At 40.9% G+C, this 24,138-nt stretch overlaps 1 long non-coding RNA gene and 1 pseudogene across 1 annotated transcript in view; one reads left to right on the forward strand and one right to left on the reverse strand.

Annotated features, from left to right (window-relative positions):
* Positions 1–639: 639 nt before the first annotated feature.
* Positions 640–24,138, forward strand: part of LOC122756092 — a 77,919-nt gene continuing 54,420 nt past the window's right edge. The window contains exon 1 of the long non-coding RNA XR_006356435.1: positions 640–723. This is a non-coding gene — a long non-coding RNA (uncharacterized LOC122756092). The remainder of the gene's footprint in view (positions 724–24,138) is intronic.
* On the reverse strand, positions 17,832–18,006 carry LOC122756091 (annotated as a pseudogene).

Raw genomic sequence — 24,138 nt, forward strand, 5'->3', positions numbered from 1 at the left:
TAGATTGATGAATCTGTACAGCCTAGGACCTTTTCCACTATAATTTCGTATCGTTTTCCAGAATGATTGTAACAATTCACAGCTCATGATTAGTTTTCCCCTGCATGTTTACAGGGGTTTTGAAGAAAGATGTGGCCAAAATTCAGGCAAGAATCCAAAGCCAGTGTGGATGAAATACAAGTGGGCCTCTTCTATCTGAATAATTAAGGCTGAGGCCTATTTCTAAAATACTTTCCCTCTCCCTGACCAAGAAACCTCTCTTTCAGCAACTGTTGAGTTTCACCTAAAAATGAAAATGGATTTCACTTTCACCCAACTGTGGGGATGAGTTCTGCAAATGCTTTAGGGATTCTGTATTGACCAAGTAGACAGCAACACAGCTTTTGGGCAGAGGTTGCCTTTCAGTCACAGCTCAGCTGTGTTTCAGTTTATTTTATCCCGTGCAGGATACGGAACAATGGTCACATTTCTTATTTCTTGGCTGCTGCTTTCTGGCACGCTTGACGGGATTAAGGACTGAATGCAGGTGGGTTTCCTTCCCCTCCCCTCCCTGTCACCTGGACATTGCCATGGCGATAATCCTCCCTGAAACAAAAATAAAGAGGAGAACCGGTTGGACAGAAAGTGCAGCTGAGAAATCTTCGAAGGAGGTAGAGAGAGGTGAGGGAACAAGAGGCAGAGAAGCCGCTGAAGGGAGGGCCCTGCAGAGAGGGAATGGCCAAGGTGAGGGGTGAGTTGTAGTGTGGCTACTTCCATGACTTCGAAGTCTGAGCAGATGAAATTTTAGGAAAGAGCTTTAGTTTCTAACAATGCCTGTTCATTCATGGATTGGACAGATTCTTGTTTTTTTGTTTTTGGCAGGCAAAAATCCTGTCTAGTTTTTCTCTGCCCTTGGATCCATGGTTGATATGCATAGAGGATAGAGTGATTTTTATTGGTTAGTGAACTCCCTGAATTAGGAAATTCCATCTACTAATGCACATTTGCACCTTCTTTGCAATTTATCATTTTAGACAATTATTTAGAGCATAAAGAAGTTAAATCACTTGTCCAGGATCACACAGGTAGTAAATTTCAGAAGCAGGACCTGAAGTCACATCTTCTTGGCTCTGAGGCCAACTCTCAGTTTCTCCATTAGTAGAAATGAGCTGGTGGTTCACTGAGGGTCGTGGGGATTATAATCTGTACGAGTTGTGGAATACTTTTGGGTCATCAGCTTTTAGAGAACCCCTGATAATTAGGAAAGGAGATTTCACTGGGTCAGCAGGCAGAAATGCAGATTAGAGCTTCATAGGGTAAAATTAACAATGTGGCTGGGGTTGGGGTAGGGAGGAAGGAGGTTGTAGTTGAAGTGTGCTCTAAAGACATAGCTAGAATCAGCATGGAGACAGTTAGAAATGGCTTTCTGTGGCCACTGGTGAGATTTAGATGAGAAACAAGGTAAGATGTCTTAAATCTTCTGAATAATTCTAAGGAGGTTAAGAAAGCCTGAAGATAAATCACTGAGTTTTGATTGGGAGCTCATCTCATCAGTGGGCAGGTTGTGGGCATCTGGGATTCATTACCGAGGAACATTTTGGAATCTGTTCCTAGAGATGTTTAAGAAAAACTCAGACAAACTGTCTCTCTGGAATTGTTTTGTGTGCAAGGCTGCCTAGAGGGAGGGGCATGGCCTAGTTGACCTCCCAAATCCTCTTCCAGCCCCAGAATTCTCTAGACCACTTAAGTCGTCAGATGGCATATACTCACTGGGCAGATGCAGATATTAGCAGGAAACTGAAATCAGATGACAGAGAAGTTGTTTTCATCAGAATAGTAAATCTTCCCCCCTCCCCTCTCTCTAAGCAACCACCATAACCATCCCTCTGATCACAGCTGCTCATTACCCTCAGATGCAGTTGCATTATATGGGCTTTATATGTATCCTTCCATACACACTGGGGATCATGAGAACACCCCACACATTCATTCAATTCTTGCTTATCCATGTGTGCATTATCTACTCTTGTGATTTATCCATGGGTACCATTTTTAAGCACAGGCTGCTATTCCTCCAGACACTTTTTGTTTTACTACTTATCAGGAAGCATGTTTGTTTTAACATCTGCCTGAGCAAAGGATATTCAGGAACCCTGGCTAGCTCTGGGTCCATTTTCAGGAGCTTGCTCCGGCTTTCCTGACGTGGCTCTTCTCCCTGACTCCACCAGCTTCTGGCCCATTTACTGGAGTTCGGGCTGGCGTCTGCCCATCTTTTGTGTGCAGTTCTGGAATGAATGGAAAAGCTGACTTGTGTTTCTTTTCATTTTTATAATTTGTATCTCTGGAGTTCTTTTCAGATATTTATTGGTGTCCATGTGAAAGATCTGGGCTCCCCTTTGATCTTTCTCATTGCCATCCTAACTGAGAATTGATAGATGTATTTTTTAAAAAGCAGATTTACATTCATAAAATCATAGGTTTACAAATCTAATGCTGGAAGGGGCCTCAGAGACCACCTAGTCCATTTTCCTCATTTTACAAATGAAGAAACTGAGACTCACATGCTTAAGTGACTTGTCCAAGATCATACAGGAAGTAAACATCAAAGTCAGAATTCAAACCCAGGTTCTCTGGCTGCAGAGCCAGAAGTTCCTTGAGGGTGGTTAGGGGAAGGGGAATTTGGTTCACAGACTTGGAGAATCATAAAACTTCGGAGTTGGAAGGAAGCTTAATGACCATTTAGCCCAATCCATTCCCTTTTTCCCCCCTGAAAACCCTCCTCCATCTTATATCTTCCAAAATATTTGGAGTTTTTCTTTCCTCTATATATTTCTTGCCTGGACTATTCTCTTGCCCCTTTGCCCTTTCTATATGTCTAACTTCTGCCCATCCTTCAAGGCCAATGATCCCTGGCTCAGTCCTGGGATAAAGTACCACCGTTTTTCATGTCAACTTCCCCTCTCAGAACAACAATTCTTTCAGATATCTTCCTCTTGTCACGTCAAAGGCTTGCCTATCTCACTTATAGGCTGGGGAATCAGGTAGAGTGTAATACTATTTGTGTTACTTAATTTTTCATATGCACACATCTTCCCTCTCCAAGTAGATTGTAGCTTTTCTGAAAGGGTTTTTATATGGCAGGCAAACTCCAAGAACCTGTGACTTAACATGAGAAAATACTGCTCTTGTGGCATTCCCTCAACGATTGTGAAGCCTCCTGAGGGGAGGGACTGTGATGTTTGACTCACCCAGCAAGATACCTGACTCTTTTTTTTTTAAGTGAGGCAATTGGGGTTAAGTGACTTGCCCAGGGTCACACAGCTAGTAAGTGTTAAGTGTCTGAGGCTGGATTTGAGCTCAGGTACTCCTGACTCCAGGGCCGGTGCTCTATCCACTGCGCCAACTAGCTGCCCCCCTGACTCTTAATAAGTACACAAAAAATTCCAGTTGGTTGATGGGTTCATAAAAGATGCTTAATAAATACTTAATGAATAAACATTCACTTGAATTGGTTGATACAGTCAGGTGTTTGCTTTGGGACAAGTGACTCTGGCCTTGTGTGTTTAAAACCTGGCACCAGTTTGCAATATTTTCACATTTACTGGACTTAATGGGAAAGAAATGGAACTAAGTCAGCTATTGCATTACTTTCTTTTTACCGCCTCCTATGGTAGATGTGTGAAGGTGGTATGGGAAGAGAAGTGAGTTGTTCCTCTTGTGCTATAGTAACCAAAAGATGTTCACTCTTTTTCATTTTCCCTGGTCCCTTCAAACCAAAGAAAAATGCCTAAAGTTTTTGACATCCCAAAGAGGGCATTTGGGGGATCCTGTTCTATGATGTCTTTGGAGAGAAATTCTCCAAACAGAGTAAATTGCCATCACTGTACACATTTAGGCTTTCTTTTGCTCTGGAATTTGCTTGATTTGGAATCTTAATTTTCCATAAACCAGAAGTTTTTAAAGTTTGGTTTCCTTGTCATCTTGGGAAAGAGAAAAAACCCAAGACAAAAGGATGAAGATGAAGTGAAAATGCCCACCAAATTTTTTTTTTTAGAGTTTGAACCCCCTTATATTTGATAACAATGACTAAACTATGTTGCTAAAGTAATTTTGAATACTGGAAGGCAGGTAGAGCTGAATCAAAGGAAGCAAAACATGAAGCCATTTTCTTTGGCAATTTAAGCATTTGCCAACAAAGCAGCAACAAATACAGCTTCTCAGTTTTTTGAAAACATGGCTTTGGTGCCCTTGATTTCTTAACATCAAGTATTGATGGCAAATCATCGACAGATTAGTCCCACAGAAATGATCTTTAATCTATATCATTGAAACAAAGGGTTAAATAGAAAGGGTCCTAAGCTGTGAGTTTCAGTCCCATTTTGGGCAATATACTTTTTTAGGTTTTTTTTCTTGTGACTTGGTTTCTTTACCTGTAAAATGATGGGGTTGAACAAAATGACTCTGTAATCTCTTAAATTTGTTTCTGTAATTCTAATTTTTACATAGTCTTGCTTATATTTCCCAGTATGGTCATCTCAACTCTCCCCCTATTTCCAGTTATTTTCCCAGCAAAGACAAACAATGGCTACAACCAAGTTTATGAATCTTTAGATGATGAAATGAAAGGACCTCCTTCCGGAAAAGGTTGGGGAGAAACAGCAGTGATTTCTTAAAAACACCCAATTATGACTTCTCAAAATAATTATACTTCACTTCCAGGGGCTCTGTGATCTTGTAAAAGGAGATATTCCCTTTAATGATGCAGATCATATCCTGTCTTTTGTTGCTCATTCTTTATGACTGTTGTTCATGTCCTCCATATTAATTTGATTCACAATAGGGGGTCCACTCATCATGGTGGTAGCCTCAACTTCCTTGAGTTCTACTGAGAATGTGTGGATACCAAAGAAACATGAGCTCTAATCATTTACCCTCCCTCTTTCTGTCTGATTTTATATCACTTCTGCATATTTTATCACTTGTAATGAAATTGTTGTAACTCCCATAAGTCAATCAAAAGTATTGATTAAACTCCTATTGTATGTTGAGCCCATCGGAGCTATAGTGATTGGATACAAAGAGAAAGGGGACCTTTTTTCTTCTTTGCCCAGTGGAGTATACATTGAGACCCTGGGAAGGGGAACAGAACCCATATCAAAAACAAAACATAAAGCTATTTTAGTATAGCTGGTGTGTATACTCAGTACACTCCAACAAGGCTTGATCCTTGGATCCTCTGGTTACATGAGAAAGTAGGAGTTGACCATTAGCATTAGCTGGGAATCTTTTCTTTTCCCTGTATTCCCAGGTAGTTATAATAATTAGCTACTAATAGGCACCAAAAGCTTTTCATGTTCAAAGCGCTTTATGATTATGAGATAATCACCCCAACTCCCTAGTGATGTAAGGCAGACCCATGTTTTATAGGAGAGTGACACCATGTAGAAAAGAGCATGTGAGTCACTCTCTGGTATACCTTGGTGGCAGGGCTGGGATGAGTTTTTAAGGCTGCCTGTTTCCTAAATTTGAACTTAGCTTAGGCCCCATACTTGAGTCCTGGTTAGTTCTCTGGTTTTTGAGCCAGATCTCAAATTTCGGGTGGGCCCAAGGAAAGAGTGACAGTTCTTTTCCCTTTGTCTCTATACATTGCCCCTGCATGGTCAGTCTAAAGGCTTTTTATAAGGCCTATAAACCCCAAGAACCCAGGAGTTTACTTTAAGAAAATATTTCCCTTGTGGACCCCATTTTCCAAAATGGTGGCTGGAGTAGAGAGAAAGCAAAGCTTCTTTCATAGACTCTGTTTGAAGGTTTCTGTGGTTGGAAGAGGGCTCAGCCGTAAGGGCTGAGGGTATTTGGCTGGAATCCCTTGCCTCCTTTTACCAGGACCACCAGTGAGGCCCAGAGCCACTGCCCAGCTAGGCGGCTGCAGGCTCAGCAGTGTTTCCTTTGAGACTATCCCAAACACTTCTGAACCTGGCTGGGAGGGAAGCCAAGCTTGGGGTGTAGAGATAGTTGGATGGGTTTGGGAGGTACAAGCAACCTGGGTGAAAACAGCCACTTTACGATATCTTCCAAGGAGGAGAGAGACATTGAGGGATGCAAGGGAAATTTTGGCTTGGCCAGAAATCATTGACTCCCTTCGAGGTCCCTGAGTTCAAGGAGAGAGATGTTCCATTGGAGACCTGTGGGTGTCCTGTGGCACGAAGAATTTTAAATACTGCATACCGCAGGCCTGAATAAATCAAGGCAGAAAATGTACCTAAAGTGGCAGCTTGGGAGTGGTAGTGACTGTTTGTATTTGTATTTGTGTTGCTGATGCCACCAGGTATGAGATGAACAACAGCCTTTCTGTTGTAAGGAGACACTCATGTGGCTTGGAATAAGGAATGGAGAGTTTTCTGTTGCGTTAAAATTTGGCTGTGGGATGGTATATGCTCATAATAATAACTCAAAATTTATATAGCTCTTTAGGGTTTACAAAGCTATTTCCTCATGACAACCTGGGGATGGGTGGTACCAGGATTATTTACATTTTATGGATGAGAAAACTGAGGCTCAGAGAGATAGTATGACCTGCCCATGCTCACACAGTTAGTGAATATCCGAATCCAGATTCTAACCCACTTCTCCCAACTCCCAGTTCAGTACCCCTTTCCTTATACTTAACCACCTCTCCTGACATCATAGTGTGTTTTTCTGGTCTTTTTTTCCCTCAATGTTCTCTCACTTCCTCATCCTCACAAGACTTTTATAAAGTGAAGGGCAAGGCTCAGGATTATTATTGTATTATGAATAAAATATGGACATTTAGAAAAATCAAGTGACTAAGTCAACTTAGCAAGAAAAGTGCTGGACCAAAGGGATTTGCTCCTTGACCAGGGCATCTTCTCCATTTTCTTGGAGGCTCTTCCTGAGAGGGAAGAGAGATGATAGTGACAAAACAAGGTAAGAAGGAGTCTGGGAAGGGAGGGAAAAGCTACTTCAAAAATCCAAAACTCAGAGCATTACATATAGCATACAGAAACCCAGTATCCTGCTCCCAAGGGCTTCTGTTCTGCTCAGAAAATTTACAGGCTATAAACTTAGAGAAGCAGATTTTTTTTGACCCAGTCACTGTAAGTTTCTCTGTCATCTGAGTATATTCTCTATTGTTCAATTTAGTTCCCTTCGAAAGCTATAGGCTGCCTCCATCATAGGTTCTACCCTCCTAAAGTTCTTTATTATCACTGGGCTTCATGTTTGTCAAGGTTAACAATTAAATATATTTTGAGTCTGAATTTCCTATAGATCTCTGTGGATAATAAGGATGGGAGAGTTGGAAGAAATAAAGATTCCCTGATTAACACACACTGCTGACTCATCTTTCTTGTAGTCCAGGATAGAATATTTAGAAATACATCCTTGTTATTTTGTGCACCTTCTCATCCATCTATTAACCTATCCTCACTCCTGTCTTTTGTCCAGTTCTCTGGAAGCCTCTGTTCTCCCATGACTCTCTCACTTAGCTGTTTCTCTGCCATGTTTTAGAATCCTTGTCAAGTCCCACTGCCTCCAAGAAGACCTTCCTTAATAAATCGATTATTCAGTCAATTAATAAGAATCAAGCAATGACTGTTCCAAGCATTGTGCTAGGGGATGAGGATAGAATGACAACTCTGAAACAGACTCTACCCACCCAAGGAACTGAGGAACCCTCATTTTTCTCTGGAAAGACATTTGGTGGAATGATCAATTGATTTCCTCCCTTCCCAATCTTTAGCTGCAGGAGGTAAAGGGTAGGTAATAGAAACATAAACATTTTAAGGATGTAAAGAAAAGGCCGAGAATTATCTTTACGTCATTTTACCTCTTTATGAAGAATGAAACTCTTCAGTCAAACTTGATGGAATTTGGGAGTAGCTATTGGCAGATCTAAGAATCAGCAACACCCCTTGATGGCCCTTTAGGAAGGAAAAAATTCATTCTAGGAATCAGTAGAGGCAGAGAGTAGAGCTGAAGAGTGTGGACGCTGGAAAGTGGGAAGAGAATCAGGTTTGGAAGTCCCAGCTCTTGAAAGGGAATAACTCCTCATCTCTGGGGAATCGTGACATCTTGCCATGCATGGAAAGTACCTGCCTAGTAGGAGAAACAGTACCCATTCATCAGTGCAAGACACATGAGTTTTCTGAGTTGAGAATTAGTCCTGGCTATTGGGAGTAGAGCTGCAGAGAGGACTGGGAGTCCATCTGAGCAACCTGGCCTAGCAGAGAACATCTTGAGGATACCACAAAAAGATAAAGGATATTGGGTTTTACAGTATGGCTTTTGAGTTGCCTGGGCCACATGTTTTCCCTTAATTTGGCCTTCTGTACTAGTGTATTCTATGTGTGTGCCCACTCTTCCCAATGGCACTATTCATAGTTACGAGGCAGAGTATCCAGGCTTGGGGTGGGGATGGGGTGGTGTTTTGTTACTATTGTTCATGTGATACTATTTCAGTAAAAAGGTTTGCTTTGAGCCAAGTGAGTCAACTGGCAGACTATTAAAGGGAAACACACTGGTAGGGGCTTCTGAGTTATAGTTTTAGGAGTGTAGATCTAAAGAGTATCTTGAACCTCAAATTTTAGAAACTTAATCCTATTCTTTCTAAAGTCAAACTGGTTTATAAATTATTCACCAAAACTTCTATGCACATTCCTTTGCTTATGCTTAATCTCTCTTTCTTAGAATGCCTTCACCCCATCTTACCATTTGTCTAAGACTTCTTTCTTGAAGGTCCCATTGAGGCCCCCTTTCTTCCATGAAGGCCTTGCAGATTGATATTATCTTTCCTCTGAAAAATCTATAGCAATTATTCCTTGTACTCTGACACTCAACATAGGCTTACTTTATATTAGAATTTATTTTTTTACAGCTACATCTTGCCTCATCAACTCATTTGTAAGCACGTTGAAGCCAAGGTGAGTGTTCCTTCTATCCCTAGTTAACTATTACATTTCCTAGGAGGTTCATAGTGAATATTTTTTTTTGTCCAGTGAATTCACATTCAGTAAGAACCTACTATGGATAACAATGGAGCTTATGTGTTAATATAAGTGGTTCTGATTTGTGTCCATTGGAATGATGCCTTTGGGAAGATAAGAACAGAATCTTCTCTTTATTCTCTCAGAATGCCCTTCTCTAGTGAAGAACACAGCAGTTACCCAAGTGTGATTTGTTGGTGATGCTCTATAAAATCCTTAATCCAGGGATCCAAGGTGGTCTCCAAAAAGTAACTTTATAGTTGAGAAAACTTGAGTTGATATGGAGCCAATGGATCCAACAACTCATACCAGGTCACTTAAGCCAATCAGGAACTGAATTCCTGTTCTCTTAGAGCTTTAATTATTTCTCTATAAAAACTGTACTGTTTTTCATATCAGGCAGGAAGGCTATGGCCAAGATTTTATTTTTATCCCATAAATGGATAAAATTTCTCCCCATTAGACTGTGAACTTCTTGAGACCAAAGACTGTTTTTTGCCTTTCTTTACTTTCCTGACACTTAGTACACTGCCTGGCACACAGTAAGTGCTTAATAAATGTGTATTGACTTAATCACTGACACACAGGAAGGCCAGAGTAAGATGAACATCTCCTGACCCTTTGTAGCTGTCTAATTTTGTGATTTGATGATTTTTCTCAGAATGAGAACTTCTCTGACCCTTTAGACTTCTAAAGAGGCAAGGTTGGTATGGTGGAGATAGTGCTGAACTTGGAATCAGGCTGACATAGCATTGAAACCCACATCTGATGTTTATTAGTTGTGTGATTGTAGACAACTTACTTCTCTGAACCCCAGTTTCCTCACCTGTATACTAGAGATAAGAATACCTATAGTACCTACCATAGAGGACTTGTGGGGTCCAAATAACAGAATCTAAATAAAGCATTTTGCCAAATTCTTAGCTATTGAAGATGGCATCAATGATAACAAATATAATACAGTTAGGTACTGGTTAGTGGGAATAATGAATTCCATGAAGTAGTTGCCTTATTTAGATTTGCCCTACATTATTTCTATTGAGCCGAAACCAATGACCATGTTCTACACATTGTTATAACTTTGGATGATATGAATTTGAATAATATGACCACTTTATGGGATTCATTATTTGCATTAATTGAGACCCAACTGTATGATAATGTGGTTGTGATAATGAAAACAATAATAAGAAAGGGATTATGATGATGATGATGGTTCGATCAGGTACTGTAACTATATACACTAGAACACTTGATGTACATGAGGAAAACCATCCTTTATTTAAAAGACCTCACACAACAGTGTCAAGAATGATGGATAAAAAAAAAAAACTATTTGTACAAAAATATTTATAGCAGCTTTTTTTGTGGTGGCTAAGAATTGGAAATCAAAGGAATGCTCATCAATTGGGGAATAGTTAAACAAGGTGTGGTATTTGACGGTGATGGAATATTATTGTGCTGTAAGAAATGATAAGCAAGATGATTTCAGAAAGACCTGGAAATACTTGTATGAACTGATGTGTAGTGCAGTGAGCAGAACCAGGAGAATGTTATACACACTGACACCAATATTGTTTAATGAAGAGCTGTGAATGACTTAACTATTCTCAGCTGTACAATGATCCAAAACAATCACAAAGGACTAATGATGAAGCATACTATCCACCTCCAAAGAAAGAATTGATATTGAACACAGACTGAAGCATGTTATTTTTCATTTTCTTTCATTTTTTTCTTTTATTCAAGTTTTCCTATTCAAAATGATTAATATGGTAATGTTTTACATAATTGCACGGTATAACCTATATCTGATTATTTACTGCCTCAGTGAGGGGACAGGGGAGGGAGGGAATGAGGGATAAAATTTGGAACTCAACACTTTAAATAAAAAAATTTTTAAAAAGAACAATGGATATCCCAGTTACCTGGGGTTTTGAGGGGGTTAGTGACTTGCTTATGATCACGCAGCTAGCATATCTAAGAGCAGGACTTGTACCCAAGTCTTTCTGACAAGAAGACCAGTCTTCTATTCTTGCTGCCTATCAGCATTAACACCATCATTATTAATATAATATCAAGTGTTTTATTAATTATTACTACTACTAATAGCAAACAGAATCTAATGCTATTGTCTACAAAACAATGAACCCAATGAACCTATTTTTCCAAAGAACTAAGAGAGCAGGATAGCCAATCAGATGTGAGTTTATTGCACATGTTACCCAACAGATTTGGGGATGAAATCATTATCCCCTTCTCATGAGAAAAAAATGATAGAAATTACTGTTATTCTCTGGCAACACAAATGACCCACCTGTCATTTTTCCCTCTTCCCTGACTGTTTGCATGGGGAACATCTTCATTATGTGCACTTGGTCACGACTTCACAAATATTTCCACTGAATTGTTACCAAGAAAACCTTTCTTTGCCATATGAATTTTTGTTTTATTACTTTGCTTTGCTAAAGCAAACAGACACCAAAAAAAGAGCTGTGGTGTTCCACTTCAGGCAAGCACTATGTCCAGAGTGCTCTCTTATTTTTTTAATTTTATTTTCTTAAAAAAATCCCAAGAAATGCCAAGTTATAAGAGTGTATTTTTCAGACTTTTACATGAAATTATATTCTATTCCATTTTAGAGATGGGCAAACTAGTATTTTTGTTTTTAAAAATCCTTCATACCTAACCAGGCTTTAAAACCATGTTTTAAATAAAATTAAATCTATTTTGAGAGTATATTATAGGCTGATGATTTACTCTAGCTCAGACTTGGTTTTTTGCTTGCTTTTCTGGGCATTTCCCAACCTGTCCTCCGGTACCATTGCCTCCACCTCAGAGGAAAAAGCAGTGTGTTTAGAGTGAGGTTTGAATTCTGTCTCTCTTACTTCCTATCTGTGTAGCCTTAGGCTAATTCCGAGCCTCTTTTTCCTTATCTGCAAAATGGGGGGGGGGCATGTAGAGAGAGGGAATTTGATTAGAATGTAGTCATTAGGTCGGGAATTCTTAACCTGAAGTTCACAGATCTCCAAGAGGGCCTTTGGATAGGTTTCAGGAGATTTGTGAGCTTTTTTATTATTATTATTTGAAAAATATTTTGTTAGCTGTATTTAAATATAATGTGTCCCAAAAGACTTGGTGCAGTTTGGAACTTTTAAAGCTTAATTGGTTCCCTTTGTAATCCTCTGTATTTTATCTGATACATTTAAAAACATTGTTCTGAGAAGGAGTCCAGAAAACCCACCAGATTGCCAGGGGTCCATGATGCAAAAAAAAAAAAAAAAGTTGAGAATCTCTGGATTGGATTATCTTCCTGGTCTCGAATAGCTCTTACTCTATGAACCTAAAAACTTTAGGAACTCATTTAGGTCTCTTCCAGCTCTGTCCTCCTGCTTATGATATTATGAGATCCCTTTCACTTCTGAAATTCTATGTGGGAAAAAGTAAGGAATCTATCTGATTTGAACTGTTTTCAAATAATTTCCTGGGATAGAATGTACTTGGTTTGAAACCAACTCTAAAGGTGTCAGTCTTTGTGATTACTCTGGTCAAAGCTTGTGAGAAGCAGATAGTTATTCTCAGAACTGAGAGGCAAATCATTTCTCTGTTTGTACCTTGCAAGGGGAACTATGTGACCTTAAGGGAAGCCAAATTTCTTCTCTGGACCTTTGTATCTTCACTTAGCAAGACTAAACCTAATAAATGCATTAAGCATCCAAGGTGTTGTGCCTGTGGAAAACGCACAGTTCTCAACAGGACAGCAACTGATGATGGTCAAGAGAGTAAATGAATCTGAAATTTTATTAGTAGAGGGGCAACGTGGGTAAGGAAACTCCATTTACCAATGTAGATTAGCACCTTCTGGACAACTTCAAATCTTGCCTAGGACAGAGGTCAACCACAACCCACTGACTCCTCAATGTGGCCAGAAGCAGATGAAAATATAATTAGGAAAATATTTAACAAAATAAATAAAAATACAGTTGGACAGAAATAATGTTAATAAGTTTTTTTCTTTTTCTTTCCATTTCCTCATTGCAGGGCAATGAGGGTTAAGTGACTTGCCCAGGGTCACACAGCTAGTAAGTGTCAAGTGTCTGAGGTCAGATTTGAACTCAGGTCCTCCTGAATCCAGAGCTGGTGCTTTATCCTCTGTGCCACCTAGCTGTCCCCAATAAATTGTTTTCTAAGTCAATATATGGCCACACAGGGATGCTTATATACAGTTTACTGACACCATTTCTGGTTGAGTTTGACCCAACTGGCCTCAAATGCTGAATAGTTAAATTATTTGTCCAGGGTCACACAGGTAGGGTGTTGGGGTGGGACTTGAAACCAGGTATTCCTGGCCTTGAGTTCCAGCTTTCTGTTCACTATGCCTTGATGGTTCTCAGTATATTGAGCACCATGTATATTTTCTCTTAGAACCAATCAACCTGATGAGTATTGGGGATGGGGAACTTATTTGAAATGGCAGAAAGTGCTACTTGATACATCGCTCCAACTGCCACGGTGGCAACTAAACCATCAGGAAAATCATCTCTTGGTGTCTCCCAGCAAAGGGTAAATGATTCTCCTCTCAGCTCATTTTTTTCTGCAGACTCAGCCTCAAGGAACACAAACCTGAAATGCAGTTTCTCTTGCCCTGTGTTTACTTTTATTCCAGCCACATCTGGGAGCCAAAATTCATAAATTTATTGCCAACCTGACAACAGTTTACTGAATTTGTAAGTTAGGGGAAGGAGGGGGGAAAAATGGCGATCTCTTGGCTCCCCATGTGTAAAACGGATGGAGGCATGGATGTCCAGACTATAAACCCCAACACTGTTTATTAACATCTGCGGCCTGTGTGCAGACAGTGAAGGCGTGAGCTGGGCTCTGTTTGTCTTGGAGATTTAAGGCAGAAAGTCCCACAATGTACTCTTCATATATACACAGTACAGCATCTTTTTTAACCCACCAGAGACGAGGTGAAAGAAACAAAAAGCATTCAGAAGTGGAGGACGATGGATGTGATATGGGGAGAACCTCCGTGGGCAAGGGGCCGTGTTTACCATTAGGGCAGTGAAGTGGGTGGGCTGAGTGTCGTGACGTACTTTGGCTTTCAAAGTAGTCATAAACTGGTCTATGAAACAGGTCTGGCATTTTCTTTGCCTTTCACAAATGGGGTTTTGGTATGATCTTTTTTTTTTTTTTTAAAGAGAGAAACCCTCTCCTCTAAGTTGCCATGAATGCTATCCATAAATACAGACTAGTCACAGTTAGGATGGGGCTCCTCCCGAAGGTGTTCAAGGTATTTCTGGGGTGGCCTTGGAGGTAGTTTGTATTTTTAGAGGCTAGAGGAAAAGAGATCAGCAGGATCCTGAGACCTCCAGAGTCCTATTCAGTGGCCTAGCTTCCTAAAGATTTGCTTGGTGTCATTTGAGGAATACTATCCTACGCTAGATATGAACGATGACCCCACTATGGTAAAACTGCTCTTGACACCCTGGTACCAGTTTGATAATGTAGGGGCAACTGTCTAAATTCAAGCAAATAGAAGTGGAGAGTGGGATTTGTAGAAGGGGTACTACTAGGATTGCCTCTAAGGTATTCTTTTTTTTTTTGGCTGGGCAATGAGGGTTAAGTGACTTGCCCAGGGTCACACAGCTAGTAAGTGTTATGTGACTGAGGCCAGATTTGAACTCAGGTACTCCTGAATCCAGGGCCGGTGCTTTATCCACTGTGCCACCTAGCTGCTCCAAAATACAAGGGTTAGATCAGATGATTTTTTTTTTTTTTTTGCGGGGCAATGGGGGTTAAGTGACTTGCCCAGGGTCACACAGCTAGTATGTGTCAAGTGTCTGAGGTCAGATTTGAACTCAGGTCCTTCTGAATCCAGGGCTGGTGCTTTATCCACTGCGCCACCTAGCTGCCCCCTCTAAGGCATTCTTAAGGGATTTTTAATCTTTTGTATGTCATGGACTCACCCTTTGTCAGTCAGATGAACCTTATGGTACCCTTTTCAGGATAATGTTTTGAATACTGAAAATAAAACACACAGGATTACCAAGAAACCAATTTTATTGAAAGAGTTATCAAAATATTTTTTAAAAATTCAAGGACTTCAGCTTAAGACCCTCTGCTCCAGGGTATGGAAAGACTGGAATAATCTGACTAGAGGGAAAGTGGCAAGTGACGTCCTGTTTGAAGTTGGTTTCAGCTCTCACCCTACCTCACGTCTGAGGTTCATGCACTGAAGAAAAGGGCAGTTTTTGTGGTTGGAGCCTTGGGCTTGGACGAAACACTTGATTGGAAGGGAGAATGTTTCTGTGAAAAGCATGGCCTGCTGAGCAGGAGAAAAATCCTTGTCTGTGGGGAGTCGGGCTGCAAGGCAAGGTCCCTCTTGCCTGGAGAACAGTGATCAACTGTTGGAAAGTTTGGCTTGACCCGCTGCCCAGGTGTGCTTGCCCCACAGTCAGGTGCTGTGAGCATATGAAAAGAGGCATGTGGGTCCCTGTGCCCGGCTTCCCACATTCCATCAACTGGTACCAGAGCTTCTCTTGTAAGTCCCAGGATTTGCTGTTAACCATCACTCTGTGCCTCCTGGAAAGCTCCAAGGGATGTGTGTGTGTCTGATACATAGCAGATGCTAACTAAATGTTTGTTGAATTGAGTTGAATTGAAATGCTGCTCAGTTTTCTTTTGCAAGTCAAGGAAGCTGGTCCAGAGAGGAATAGGAAGATATGAAGGCTTCCATCTCCCCCTGCCCTATTCCACCTTCTCCATGGCTTTGTTTTTCCTGTGTTCCAAGTAATCTGTGTGCCATTTGAACCCCAAACCAAGTTGTGTCTGACTGGGGCAATGTTCTGTCCATTTAATTTATTTAGCCTGGGGCTGACCATCCCACCAATTGCCAACCAACTGCCACCCACATAGCCAAAAGCTGACCTAGATGAGGCATCAGGGCACCTGACTGGAGGCAAGACAAGTCAACCCCACCACCTTAACCCCCAATTCCCCTTAGATCCTGATGGACACAGCCCAGGACTCTGAACATGAGAGCCTTGGGAATAATAATTCTTCTATCATCATGTCCCCAAGCCACCATGCTAGGAAGCAACCCCAGTGGAAATGCAGCCCGGCAGTCACTCCTATCGATGCTACGGCAAAGATGCTGAAGATCAATGCAAGGAAGCTCTTGGTACCCAAGGCCTTGGCACTATTACGACTCAGCGTTAGAAACTGAAATGTTATCAGTAGAAATGACATGAAAGGGGGCAGCTAGATGGCGCAGTGGATAAAGCACCGGCCCTGGATTCAGGAGTACCTGAGTTCAAATCCAGCCTCAGACACTCAACACTTACTAGCTATGTGACCCTGGGCAAGTCACTTAACCCCCATTGCCCTGAAGAAAAAAAAAAGAAATGACATGAAAGAAGAAAATTACCATCTGCTTTGCCATGACATCTTAAGGACTATGGGACTTTTCCCATCTGGCTTGCAATCGAAGTGTTCTATATATGTTGTCTCTTTCATTATAAGATAAATTCCATGAGAACAGGGGCAGGTTTTTTTTAAGCATAGTGTTTTGCACATGTAGACACCTAATAAATGCTTTTTTCATTTGCTCAATTGTGGGAGTTGATCGTGAAATCAGACCATTTACACCTGGATGGATAGGTACCTGCTGGTAGGGGTGGGGAGTGAATAGTGGAGAGTTGTATATATCTGGGAACCTGTAGGGCATCTGGGTGGTATAGTGCATAGATCACCATGCCTGAGGGCAGGAAGAGTCATCTTCTTGAGTTCAAATCTGGCCTTAGACACATACTAGCTGTGTGTCCTTGGGCAGGTCACTTAACCATGTTTGTTTGTCTTAGTTCCTCCTCTGAAAAATGAGCTAGAGAAGGAAGTCGCCAATCATTCCAGTATCTCTGCCAAGAAAACCCCAAATGGGGTCATGAAGAGTCAGACATGACTGAACAACAGGAACCTGTAAGAGAATCTGGATTCTTTGAAATCTGTCCTCAGTGAAATCAGTACATCTTGTCATCATTTTCTGACACTTACAGGGGGTTTTCTGCTTCCTCAGATGGACAGTAAGTGATGGGATTAATCTTTTCTGCCCAATCTGCTATGTACAAAGCAAAGAGCAAAGCCTTCAAGTGTGATCTGAACCTCTCTCTACTTGCCATTGTGTTATCCCTGAAGGAAGTTTGCGGTTTCTAAACCTTATGTTCTCTCTCTGGTGTTTATAATTTCTGGTCTGGTTCATTATTATGAACTTGGACCTGGGATCTAGAATGCTGGACCTGGAGTCAGGAAGATCTGAGTTCAAATGTGGCCTCAGACATTTGTGACCCTGGTCAAGTTATTTAATTGCTGTCTGCCTTACTTTCCTTAACTGGAAAATGGGGAATAATAATAGCACCTACCTCCCAGGATTGTTGTGAGAATAAAATGAAATAATATTCATAAAGCACTTAGTGCCTATCACATAGTAGGCACTACATGAATGCTATTATTATTTTTAATTTTTATTTTATTTGTGATATAGAATTATATTTTATACATATATTAAACATTTTTTTTGGGAATTACAAAGCTACTTTTAATACTCTGGGGTAAGCCCCACAGGAATAAAAAACATTGGGAGAGGGTAGCCCCCCTCACCCCCTGGAATTCCCTGGAGGAGAGCAAGGCTGCCTGGGGCGAAGGATGCACAGAGGGAACCCACTGCAGACACGGGGAGAAGGGAATGCCATCAGTTCTGGGACCTGTGAGCGCTACAGGAGAAGGCGAAAGTGTGACGGGACTGGCTCCAGGCACACGGTCGACCGGCAAGAGAGATGGGCATGAGCCATAGAGTTACTTGGGCTCTTTCTTCTCATTGGCCTTTTTCTGCTTCTGTTGCATGATGTCCGAGTCCCTCTGCTTTCGGGCAGCGGCAGAGAGCCCGTAATCCCGGCGTTTTCCCTTGCCTGAGTCTTTGCTTTTTCATGTTCTTCTTGCGGGCAGGGTCACGCTGATTACCACGGGTCATGGCGACGGCAGCAGCTCCAGCCTGACTAGGTGGTGTCCGCTCTTTCCTCTACTATACTAAACATTTTAATTAAGCACCTACTGTATACCAAATGCTTTACAAATATTCTCTCCTTTGATCCCCACAAGAACCCTGGGAAGTAGGTGCCATTATCCTCACTGAGGAGCGTTTGTCCAGGGTCATAAGCTAGAAAGTGTCTGAGGTGTGATTCAAACTCAGATCTTCCTGACTCTGGGACCAACTCTTAATCCACTACATCACCTAGGGTGGGAAAAGGGGCATTTCTTATGCAAAAACTTCACGTACTCAGATTTACTGTTGGTCTCACATCGTCATGATCTCTATTTTTTTGGTGGGGTTCCTGGTAGAAACTGGGGTACAGTGGGTTGCTGTGAAGATCAAATGACACATAATGGATGCTTAATAAGTGCTTATTTCCTTCCTTCCAATATATTATAAATTCTTAGTCTCTTTAGATATTGATGTTGGGAGTAACCAAACTTCCTTCTTATTGACACAGCAGCAGTCTTCTGATGAACTCAAAGAATGTCTTTGTATTTCATGGATCCTAAAACATCCCTTCAAAAGGAGTGATAATATTCTGGTTATGAATCTCCAAATAGATTTCTAGAGACTGAATGGATGTGACTTTTAGTTGAGGTGACCTTATTGAGAAACTTTATGACAGCCAGTGCGATCTTGTTGAGAGAAGCCCTCTGTTAGCACACCAAACCAGACCCTGTATTCAAAGTCCAGGCAGTGCTTTGTGTTGGAATGACTTGGATTTTAGCATTTATTTGGGACTGGAAATCAAGATTTGGAAGACCATCACAGGTATAGGAGGTAGAGACTAGATCTGTAATTTTGCTGGGATGGGGAATTCTCATGTGAGGAAACTCTATTTGATAAATGTAGGTTAGTTGGCTAGAACATTGAGAGGTTAACTCGTCCTGGATTAGATAACCAGTATGTGTTTTGTTTTTTGTTTTTAGTGAGGCAATTGGGGTTAAGTGACTTGCCCAGGGTCACATAGCTAGTAAGTGTTAACTGTCTGAGGTCGGATTTGAACTCAGATACTCCTGACTCCAGGGCCGGTGCTCTATCCACTGCTCCACCTAGCTGCCCCACCAGTATGTGTTAAAGGCACAACTTGAACTGAGATCCTTCAGGTTTTAAAGCCAATTCTCTATCTACTTAATGGAGTAGTTGGGTGGCGCAGTGGATAGAACTCCAAACCTGGAGTCAGGAAGACCTGAGTTCAAATCTGGTCTTGGACACTTACTAGTTATGTGACCATGGACAAATCACTTAACCCTGTTTTGCCTCAATTTCCTCATCTGTAAAATGGGGATAATAATAACCCCTGTCTCTTAGGATTGTTGTGAGGATCAAAAGAGATAATAATTGTGAAGTATTTAGTACAGTGCCTGGCACATTGTAAGTATTAGCTATCATCATCAAGTTATCTATCAATCTATCTATCCATCCATTCATCCATCCATTAATTAATTCAGTAAGTAATTAATTAATAGGCAGCTAGGTGATAGACTGCCAGGCTGGGAGGCAGAAAGATTCATCTTCTAGGGTTTAGATCTGGCCTCAGATACTTACTTGCTATGTGACCCTGGGCAAGTCACTTAATCCTTCTTGCCTCAGTTTTGTCATCTATAAAACGAGCTGGAGAGGGAAATGGCAAAAACCCCAGTATCTTCAGAAAGAAAACCTCAAATGGGGTCATAAAGAGACAAACATGACTGAAGAATGATTGAACAACAAATTATTATTAGACTACACTGCCATTACAGAGAGGTAATAATTGAAGTGTTTTAAGTAAGATAATTATTTTCTTTATCAGACATCATTACCAATCAACAAATAAAAATAAAAATGATTTCACATGTGATTTGGGAGACAATGTCATGCAGTGTAAAAGGCTGATGGATTTGGAGTTTGAGTTGCTATTCTGTTATTGCTTTTCTTACCTTGGACAATTTCTTCAACCTCTCTTGAGCCTCAGTTTCCATAGATGTAAAATAAAGGGATTGGACTATATGACTTCTGAGATTCTTTAAAGTTTTATAGTTATGATCCTAAGTATGTTTGATTTTACAATCCTAGATTTCCCTAGAAATATTTTCTCATATTACCACTAAGTTGATAATTAGCCCTTTGTACTTGAACAGTGACATAGGGAGATATAGTGTACTGGCTTATCTCTGACACATACAACTTGACTTCGGCAGGTCTGGGAAGTTTTCTCAGACTACAAGTTGAAGAGAAGAAGTTAGTAATGCTTTGGTGGAATCAGTTTCCCAAACTAATAGTTGAGAAATTTTCTCCACCAATGGTAATTATGAATCTGGACCAAAATAGAAATAATACAATTACAGTTTATGAACTAGCTAGTTATTCTTATAATCTTGGGCTTTTAGGGCTAGTAGGTACCTAGTCCAACTCTCTTTGTTTTATAGGTAGGGAAACTGAGGCCCAAAAGAGGTTAAGTGACTTGCACAATGACTTGCAGAAGCCAAGAAGCAGAGCTGGCATGAGGCTATAGGCTTGTAGATTCATGGTCTAATAATTCCCCCCCACACCCCCATCCTTCACACTCCACACTGCTGCATCCTCCCTTCTTGTGGACACTTGTTATATCTATGCTTGTCTTTTTAACAACAGCCTAGGGAGGAGGGGGTGGTGTTGGGATAGGATGGAACTAAACCAGTGCTTTCACAGTTCACTCTCTTTGCCAAAACAGACCAGTAGCCACTCTGAAATTTAGTCTTAGGGAGTTCCCTTGGGGAGCACTGAGAGATTAAGTGATTTGCTCAGGGTCACCCAATCGGTATGTGTCAGAAGCTAGACCAGAATTTAGGTCTTCCTGACTTTAAGACCTTGGTGTACCTTGCTGCCTGGGGGAGGGGGATATTGTTATTCCTCTTTTATGAGGCCCCAAATTAGTGATAAAGATGAAGATATCTGGGCTTCTAGCTTTAAAAAATTCTAAAAGAAGAAAAAAATATAGAAAATATAGAAAAAGTGTCATTTAAAGTTATTTTAATGTTTTTATTTCATTATGTATTTCCCAGTTGCATTTAAAATTATTTTTAATATTTATTTTAAAAAATAATTTGAGTTTCAAATTCTCTCCTTCCCTCCTGCCCTTTGAGAAAGCAGGAAATATGATATTGATTATAATGTGAAGTCATGCAAAACATATTTCCATATTAGCCATGTTATAAAAGAAAACACAGGGTGTCATGTTCTAATGGAAAGATGGACATAAAGTCAGGAAACCCACAGTCAGGTCTGGACCCTGGACAGATCATTTACTCCCTAACCCTCACTTTCCCCATCTATAAAATAGGCAATAATACTTGCAAGACTTTTGTAAGGACACAGGCCCTGGCTTCAGGAGAACCTGAGTTCAAATCTGGCCTCAGACACTTGACACTTACTAGCTGTGTGACCCAGGGCAAGTCACTTAACTCTCATTGCCCCGTAAAAAAAAAAAATTAAAATTAAAAAAAAAAAGACGTTAAGGAAAATATTTTGTAATATGTCAAATGCGATATAAATGTGATATTTATTGTTATGAAAATGACTTTCAAAAGCAATGCGATTTTAGAGTAGCCACACAGACTTCTAAATCTTTCAACCCAACTACATTTTTAAGACCTGTGTTATAAAAAGAACATTAATGATAATAGTCTGTCAAGTATTTATTAAGCACTTACAATATGCTAGGCACACAGTATATGTCACCTTTTCTCTTCTGCCAAAATCCTGGTGAAGACCTCTATTACCTCCAGTTGTCACAATTCTATCCCTACGCCTTTATATCCTCTACTTAGTGATCAAAGTGATTTTCCTAAATCATAGGTTGGACCACATCAACTCCCCATATCCAATAAATTATGAATTAATTAAATTAATGAATTAATTGATTAAATTCAGTGGTTCCCTCTTATCTCCAGGATCAAAAATAAAATCCTCTGTTTGGTGTTTTAAGCCCTTAATAATCTGGTCCCTTCCTACCATTTCAGTCTTCACACACCTTACTCTCTCCCATCTATCTATGGTCCAGCAGTGGTAACTTTCTTGTTGTTCGAAGCTCCGTGTCCTGCCTTTCCTCCATACCTGAAATGAGCTGCCTCCTCATTTCCATCTCCTGGTTTCCTTCAAGCCTAAATCTTGCCTTCTGTGGAAGGGCTTTCTTAGGGTCTTACCTCTCCCCCTCCTTGTCATGCTCTCCCCTTCCCCTGAGAATACCTTCCATTTATACTTTATCTATCATGTGTGTATATGTGTGCATGTGTGCATGTTCTCTCCCTCATTAGATTGTGAGCTCCATGAAGGCAGGGACTGTATTACTTTTCTTTGCATCCCCAGCTCTTAGTACAGTGCCTAGGGTATAGTAGGTGCTTAATAAATGCTTATCAACTTAACCACCAGTTGCTGAATCTTTTTTTGGGGGGGGCAATGAGGGTTAAGTGACTTGCCCAGGGTCACATAGCTAGTAAGTGTCAAGTGTCTGAGGCTGTATTTGAACTCAGGTCCTCCTGAATCCAGGGCCGTGTTCTATCCGCTGCGCCACCTAGCTGCCCCCTCAGCTGCTGAATCTTAAACTTTATTATTTGACTTGATTTCTGGCAGGAGTGGGATTCTGTGTTTGTTTCAGTGGTTAGCATCTTCAAATAGAGGGAGGAGGAAGAGGAGGAAGGAGAAAAGAAGAAGAAGAGGCTTTTAAGCATTTACTATGTGCCTGGTGGCAGCTAGGTGGCTCAGTGGGTAGCATGCAGGGTCTGGAGTCAGGAAGACTCATCCACCTGGGTTCAAATCTGGCCTCAGACACTTAACCAACTGTGTGACTGTGGGCAAGTCACTTAACTTTGCCTCAATTTTCTTGTGTGTAAGATGAGCTGGAGAAGGAACTGGCAAATTTTTGTATCTTAGTATCTTTGCCAAGGAAACCCCAAATGGGCTCAAGAAGAGTCAGGCATGACTGAATAACAACAACAACAACAACATGTACCAGGAATTGTGGGATCAAATACAAGCAAAAAAAAGCCCCACCCTTAAAGAGCTTCTAATTGGGGAAAACAGTACATAAAACGGAGGAGAAAAGGGGGCCTTGAGGGAGAGAAGGTTCTTGTAGGAATATTATGGTGAAATCTAAAGAGTCAGGAGCAGAGCTGGAAGAAGAGTGAAGCTTGACTGGGCAATGAATGGCTGGCCCCGAGCCTTGCCTCCAAATTGAAGTTCCAGGAGAAATACGCCAATAGGAGACCGGAGCTGCAGGGGTGTAGGTGAGGTATCTCCCAGGATGACAAGGCAGGAGAATCAAAGACCGACCTGGGGGAGAAGTGAATATGGAGGAATATATAACCAAAACAACTCTTTTGGTTTTGCCTTGTTAAATCCTACAAGGGGTTTGGGTAAGATTTTGGTCTTAGTCTTGTCCATTTGTTTATTATGAAAATGAAAAATAATGATAGTAAGCTCATGTTCTGCAGTGCTTTATCATCTTTGAAGTGATTTCCTCACAATAATCCCAACTATTACATAGTTTATGCCCATTTTATAGATGAGGAAACTGAGGGTCAAAACAGGCAACTTATCTGCAAGTCAGGGAGTTTAAGCTTCAAACTTTAGACTTCAGTTTCCAAATCTAGAGCTCTTTGTAAACAGCTGGGGCAGACCCGCCCCCCCAAGGGCTAATGATGGGAAGTTTTGGATCTGGTCTGCTTTAGCCACTGAAAGCATACTGTGATTAATGTCTGTGGAGTGCTCTGAAAGAAGACAGCCCAAAGGCATTGGTTCCATAAAAGGAAACACTAGAATGTGGAGCCAGTGACTCCGGACTTCACTACCTTGGTCACTTAATCTCTCTTTCTCATCTGTAAAATGAAGAGGGCAGACTAGGGATGATCTCTAAGGCCTCCTCCGGCTCCAAATCTTATTTTTCCTGTGAATAATGTGAGCGAGACAGAATTGTAAGCCCCTCGAGGGCAGGGACTCTTTCCAAATAGGTGCTTCATAAACGCCTCTTGTTATCTTTCCATCCCCAGAACCTTAGCACAGTGTCTGACACCTAGTAGGTGTTTAATAAATGAATGCCTGTTGATTGATTAA

Source organism: Dromiciops gliroides, chromosome 4 (genome assembly GCF_019393635.1).
Source record: "Dromiciops gliroides isolate mDroGli1 chromosome 4, mDroGli1.pri, whole genome shotgun sequence".
Lineage (NCBI taxonomy): Eukaryota > Metazoa > Chordata > Mammalia > Microbiotheria > Microbiotheriidae > Dromiciops > Dromiciops gliroides.